Below are 7,500 nucleotides of genomic sequence, written 5' to 3'. Positions count from 1 at the left end.
TTCCCCGCGTGGGAGGGGCGCGTCTCACTCAACCGCCTCGACCCGCACAGCCAACGAGCTCCCTCAGGACCCACGCGCGGACACCATGGCGGCGACCGGAGGAGGGGGCGCTGGGGGCGGGAGCGACACACCACCGCTCGGCCTCGGGCACCTGAGAGACAGCCCGGGGCGCTCCAGGAGCACCGCAAAGGCCCAGGCGGAGCCAGCGCTCGTGCAATACCCGAGAGGGCAGCACGGCGGGCCAGCGGGACAGCACCCCCACCGCCGCGGAGGGGGGCGGCCCACGAGGCGACGACCACAAGAGGCGAAAGCGAGGAGTGCCTGCTGCGTCAGAGGACCCCCGCTGACCCACGCCGGACGCCACGAGGCAGACGGCGGGGTCGGGACAGCGAGGTCGGGCCGGGTTCCGCACCCCAGTGCCTCCCAACGCACCGCCCGCAGGCGGGGATGGGAGACGGGGGAAACCCCGCGGGCGGGACGAGAAGAACGGGTCTCATTCACCACGAATGCCCGCCCCTCGCCCGTCGCGGCTCGGTCCCGGCCCGGGAGAGCGTGACATCACCACATCGATCAGGGAAAGCATCCCCGGAGCAGGGTCGGCCAGCCAGCCACAGCCTCCCCAGAGGCCAGCGAGCAGATCAGCCTGGCCATCCCCAGCTCCAGGACAGGGGCGGCAGACAACCCGGCAGAGACGAGGAATGCCTGACACGCACGGCACGGAGCCAGCGGGAGTGGGGTTGTCTCGGCCGCCCCAGGTGCCCGCAGCGGGGAGCGCACGGTGGCAGGGTAAGCCCGCGCCACCTTCCCCGCCGCCCCCAGGTGGGTCAGAGACCCGGACCCAAGGCGGCACCGGGAGCTGGGACGCTCGGATGCATGAGAGACCGGGCACACGGGCCCCAGCAGGCGGCTCAAGCACGAGCAGGGCCGGCTAGCCGGGTCACCGGGAGGCCGAAGACCCGCGACGCATCCAAGAGACCCAACCTCTCCAGCGACAGGTCGCCAGAGGACAGCGTGTCAGCAATAACCCGGTGGCCCAAAATGCCGGCTCGGAGTGAAACATATACCTCCCCAGGAGACAGGAGGTCGAGTCACCGACCACGCCGCCGGCCCAGGGAACCCGCGACACGGGCATCTGTCCCCAAAATCGCCACCATCGCAGCCAGACACGGAGCACCCAGGGCCCTCTGGTCGACCCCAGGACACACGCCGGAGCAGCGCCGGGCCAGGGACGTCCTCCCGGCCACCCGTGCCACGCAGGGGCCGGCCCGAGTCTCCAGAGCGAGACTCGGAAGCGTTTCCGGCCGTCCCCTCGTACGACCGGGACACACGAGGGACCGAAGGCCGGCCAGGTGTGACCTCTCGGGCCGCACGCGCGCTCAGGGAGCGCTCTCCGACTCCCCACGGGGACTTGCAAACAACAGGTCACGGCAGAGGGACCGCTCCCCGGCACCCGGGGGACGAGGCAGGACGGTCCCCGGCTCCCCACGGGGACTTGCAGAAAAAATTCGGCCGCTGCCTCAGACGGCCAGGATGCGCGCGGGCCCGCGACCGGGCCGGGAAGGGTGTCCCCAGCCTCCCACCCCAAGCCCGGTGGGTCCCCGCGGGTCGCGGGTCAGGCCTCGGGAGCCGCGGCGTGCTGGTCGACCAACCCCGGCAGCCCCACACCCGGCTCTGGCCCGAAAGCGCAGCGACAACCTCTCCCCACATAAGCCTGCACGCCTGAGCTCTGACTCACAAGTGACGCGCCAGAGCTCTGGCGCGACCGGGACAGCCCGGCTGACGACCGCGGTCTTTCCGGAGCTCTGCCTAGCTCACAGCGGGGACGGTCCCCTCCCTCGGCAGCTGCCACCGCAGCTCCGGAAGCCAAGGGAACGATATAAAAGCGGCCGCCAGATGGAGTCCGACAACCGTCGCGAACGTCACCAAGACAGATCCGGATGGCAGGCCGGCCCGCGGACCGCAAAACCGAAACCGTGAGTCGAGAGACGCTATCCCGAGGCCGAAAACGCAGCCCCTGTACCCCAACCCCACAGAAACGGTCCCCAAACCCTGTCTCTGCATGGACCGCGACACAGTCAGAAGACAACCCACGGCGTGTGGATGTTCGGAGAGGCATCTCGGTGGGAGAAACAACAAGCAAGGACTCGGTCGCGGGTCGTTGAGGACACAGGGAGACACAGAATGCGTAGGCTCTTCCTGAATCCAGACAGAGAAGGAGGGAGGGAGGGAGGGAGGGAGGGAGGGAGGGAGGGAGGAAAGGCAGGCAGGCAGGCAGGCAGGCAAACATAAAGAAGGAAACAGAGAAAGAAAGAAAGGAAGGAAAACCTAAAGGAGAGAAAGAAAGAAAAGAGAAGAAAAGAGAAGACAAATATTAATATAAGTATTTCCATTTGTATATAGGTATAACATATAAAACTACATTAAAATAGAAAAAAATTTATATGCATACACATGAATGAACAGATAAAAATGAATAAACAAAAAATAAGATAACATAACATAAGCAAATAGGCCAGGCGCGGTGGCTGACGCCTGTGATCCCAGCACTTTCAGAGGCTGGGGGAGAGAGAGAGAAAAAAAATGAAAGAAAGAAAGAAAGAAAGAAAGAAAGAAAGAAAGAAAGAAAGAAAGAAAGAAAGAAAGAGAGAGAGAGAGAGAGAGAGAGAAAGAAAGAAAGAAAGAAAGAAAGAAAGGAAGAAAGAAAGAAAGAGAGAGAGAAAGAAAGACAGAAAGAAAGAAAGAAGAAAGAGAGAGAGAGAGGGAGAAAGACAGCGAGAAAGAAAGACGAGAGAAGAAAGAAAAAAAAAGAAAGAGGAAAGACAGGAAGAAAGACAAAGCAAGAAAGCAAGAAAACAAGACAGCAAGAAAGCACGACAGAAAGAGAGAAAGAGACAGAAAGAAAAAGCAAGAAAGCAGCAGAGAGAGAGAGAGAGAGAGAGAGAGAGAGAGAGAGAGAGGCGCGAGGCGAGGCGAGGCGAGGCGAGGCGAATCTACCTGCTTTCACTACATGTGGGGAGAATCAGGAAAGCCCCCACTAACAACAAGGCCTGAAGTGGAGCTGCCATCTGTGAAATCCGAGCAGAAGAGTCCACACGGGTTAAAGACACGAAGAAAGACAGGGAAACAACTGCTCAAAGAGAAGAACAATCTGGCCCAGCCAGGGTCTGTCTCCTGAAGTTGTGTGGGCAACGAGGGAGTGGGACGGAGGGAGGGAGTGGGACGGAGGGAGGGAGGGCCTCCGAGGCTCGTGTCAAACAATAAATGATAATAAAATAAAAGGAAGTTAAAAAAAAAAATTGCGCATCATTCGTAGCATCACTGACGCCTCGAAAGGCGAGAGGCATGTGTTTATGTCACTGTGGGACTGTTTTCTTTTTTCTTTTCTCTTTTTCTTCCCTCTCTTCCCGGAAACTCACTTTTTAATTATTTCATTTTCCTTTTCTTTTTTTTTTTTTAATTTTTAATTTTACTTTCATTTTTACTTTTATTTTTAATTGCTTGAGAGGTTGTCTCCCTCTCTCGCCCAGGCTGGTGTACAGTGGCGCGATCTCGGCTCACTGCAACCTCCGCCTCCCAGGTTCAAGTGATTCTCCTGCCTCAGCTCGGCCTCCCGAGTAGCTGAGATTACAGAGGCGCACGACCATGCCCGGCTAATTTTTGGTATTTTGACTAGAGACGGACGGGGTTTCACCATACTGGCCCTGCTCGTCTGACCACCTCGTGATCCAGCGATCCACCACCCTCGGCGTCCCAAAGTGCTGGGATGACAGGCTTGAGCCACCGCGCCGGGCCTAGTTATTCCTTTTATTTTATTTCTAATTTTTAATTGTACGTATGCACGTATGCATGTATGTATGTATGTATGTATGTATGTATGTATGCATGCATGCATGTATCTATCCTTTTCTTTTTTTTTGAGACGGACAGAGAGAGACAGTGAGAAACAGAGAGAGAGAGAGAGAGACAGACAGACAGACAGAGAGAGAGAGAGAGAAACAGACGGGGGGGGAGAGAGAGAGAGAGAGAGAGAGAGAGAGAGAGAGAGACCAACAGACAGAAGGACAGGCAGAGAAAGAGAGTAAGACAGAAGACAGACACAGGGAGAGAGACAAGCGGGGGGGGGGGGAGAGAGAGAGAGAGAGAGAGAGAGAGAGAGAGCTCCCAGACATCACGAAGCCGTTTCAATGACATATTCTCTCTGGTCTTTGTCTGGGGATATTCAGTTTTTCAACGTAGGCCTCAAGGGCTCCCAGATGTCCCTTTCGAATCTCTACAAAGAGAGTGTCTCCAACCTGCCTAATCAAAACAAAGGTGTAACCCTTTAGGATGAGTCCACACATCGCAAAGCAGTTTCTCAAATACATTCTTTCTAATTTTCATCTGGGAATATTAGGTGATTCACCATAGGCCTAAAGGGACTCCCAAAAATCCATTCAGAGAGACTGCCCAAAAAAAGTGTTTCTAACCTGATGAATCCAAAGAATGGTGTATCGCTAAGAGATCAATCTACGCATCACAAATCAATGTGACAGATAGCCTCTCTCTGGTTTTAATCTGTGGATAGTCTGCTTTCCAACGTAGGCCTCAATGGGTTTCCAAATGTCCCCTCACAGATTCTACGGAAAGCGTGTTTCCAACCTCCTGGTTCAAAAGAATTATCCGTTCGAGGTGAATCCACACGTCAAAAAGCAGTTTCACCAGCAGCAGTTTTTCTCCTTTTCCTCTGGGGATGTTCACTTTCACCAGGAGCCACAAAGGGCTCCCAAATGTCCCTTCGAAGATTCTGCAAAGAACTGCTTCCAATCGGCCGCGTGCAGCGGCTCACGCCTGTCATCCCAGCATTTTGGGAGGCAGAGGCGGGTGGATCACCTGAGGTCAGGAGTTCGAGACCAGCCTGGCCAAAACGGTGAAACCCCATCTCTACCAAGAACACAAAAAATTTGCCGGGCTTGGTAGCGGGTGCCTGTGATCCCAACTACTTGGGAGGCTGAGGCAGGAGAATCCCTTCAACTGGAAGGCAGAGGTTGCAGTGAGCCGAGATGGTGTCACTGCACTCCAGCCTGGGGGACAGAGTGAGAGTCTGTCTTAAAAAAAATAAAAACATTAAGAAAAAAATACTACTACTACAACAACAACAACAACAACAACAACAACAACAACAACAACAAAATGCTTCCAATCTGCTGAATCAACAGAAAGGTTTAACTCAGTAAGAGGAATCTACACATCGCTAAAAAGCAGTTTTACAGATAGCTTCTTGTTAGTTTTTATCTACAGTTTCCTGGTTTTCACCCTAGGCCTCGAATAGCTCCCAAATGTCCTTTTGCAGATTCTACAAAAGGGCCGCTTCCAACCTGGTATATCAAAAGAAAGGTTTCACTCTGTGAGATGAATCCACACACGACAAAGCAGTTTCAGAGACAGCTTCTTTCTAGTTTTTATTTGGGGATATTCGGTTTTTCACACTAGGCCTCAGTGGGCTCCCAAAGGTATACTCGCGGATTCTACAGAAAGAGTGCTTCAAACCTCCTCAATCAAAAATTAGTTGTAATTCGGTGCCATGAATCCACACATCACAAAGCGGTATCATAGAGAGCTTCTTTCTATTTCTCTGGTGGGGATACTCGGTTTTTCACAACAGGCCCCAGTGGGCTCCCAAATGTCCATTCTGCTTCCAAACTGCTGAATCCAAAGGCAGTTTTAACTCGGTATGATGAATCCACACGTCACAAAGCTGTTTCATGAAGACCTTCTCTCTCGTTTTTATCTGAAAACATAAGATTTTTTCACCATACGACACAAGGGTCTCCGAAATGTACACAGACAGATTCAACAAAAAAACCCTTCCAACCTGCTGAGTAAAAAGAAAGGTTTAACTCTGCGAGACGAATACACACACGACAAAGCAGCTTCACAGAGAATGGTGTTTTTTGTTTGTTTGTTTGCTTGCTTGCTTGCTTGCTTGCTTGCTTTTTGGTTTGTTTTCTTGGTTTTTTTTTTTTTTTTTTTTTTTTTTTTGGAGACGCACTTTCGCTCTTGTTGCTCAGACTGGAGCGCAATGGCGCCATCTCGCCTCACTGCGACCTCCGCCTCCCAGGTTCAAGCAATTCTCCTGCCTCCGTTTCCCTTCCCGAGTAGCTGGGATTACAGGCATGTGCCACCACGCCCGGCTAATTTTGTATTTTCAGTAGAGACGGGGTTTCTCCATGTGGGTCAGTCTGGTCTCGAACTGCCGACCTCAGGTGATCTGCCAGCCTCGGCCTCCCAAAGTGCTGGGATGACAGGCGTGAGCCACCGCGCCCGTACAATTGTATTGTATCGTATTGTATTGTATTTACATTGATTGATTGATTGATTGATGCTGCCTGATCAAAGGTCACTCAGGCCCAGTCGTCAAAGTGGCGATTTCCTAGGCAACAAGGAAGGGGGGAGCTTGGAGGTGGGGGCGGGGGCGGTGGAGAAGACACAGTTGCCCCAGGCTGTGCGCAGGCGGCCTGAGCTTCCTTCCTCTGTTGAGGCCTCCATTTTCAGAGTAACAGTGGCCGCTAGGTGATGCCCGACGTCTGCCAATGAGACTGTCAGCCCGGAATGAATTGGGATCGCCTGGAGGGGGAGGCGGGAGGGGGAAGGATGGAGGCCCCCACAGCACAGTGGGTCACCGCGCCCTTCCAGGCGATCCCCACAACTAATCGACCAGGGCCCCTGGGGGCACACAGCCTAAGACCCCAGCCATCGGATCATCTGGAACTTCTGTCCGAAGACGAGAGACGAGAGACCGACTGGAAATTCTCTCGGTCAAGGTCCAAACGTAAAAGAATCACTGACACAGACACCAGGACTAACTAAGACAATTTGTAAAAGTTTCCGTGTTTTGGGTGAATCCGCGTATTTCTGGATCACAAAATTACTGATTTTGAACATTGCGGTTTTTCCACTCCTTACGTGTACGGTCCTGTGATAGACAGACCAGGGGACTCCTCAGCTCAGAGTCCATGAGGCCAGAAGCTGACATCCTAAATTTCTATGTAGAATGAATTTCAGCAAGCCAGCCAAACACTCTGCCGTAAAACTGTCCGGAAGACAAGCGGTGGTGTTTCGGGGGCGGATTTGGGGGGGGGGGGGGAGCCGGGTGCGGTACGCTCACGCCTGTCATCCCCGCACTTTGGGAGGCCGAGGGCAGGCGGATCCCTCGAGATGGTGGCCATTGCACTCCAGCGTGGGCAACAAGAGCGAAAACTCCGTCCAAAACAAGAACAACAACAGAAACGTGAAGTGCCGTCTGCTGTTCTTTTTGCTTCCCACCCCGAGAAGAACAGAATACAGCTGTTGTCTCCCTGCCCGCCTGCCTGCCTGCCTGCCTGCCTGCCTGCCTGTCTGCGTGCCTGTCTGTCTGTCTGTCTGTCTGTCTGTCTGTCTGTGACAGGGTCTCGCTCTGTCTTTCGCCCAGACTGGAGTGCAGTGACACCATTGTGGCTCACTGCAGCCTCAACTTCCCCGGGG

Source organism: Macaca mulatta, chromosome 10, assembly GCF_049350105.2.
Source record: "Macaca mulatta isolate MMU2019108-1 chromosome 10, T2T-MMU8v2.0, whole genome shotgun sequence".
Classification (NCBI taxonomy): Eukaryota; Metazoa; Chordata; class Mammalia; order Primates; family Cercopithecidae; genus Macaca; species Macaca mulatta.
The sequence above is the reverse complement of the archived record's forward strand: the minus strand, read 5'-3'. Positions refer to the sequence as shown.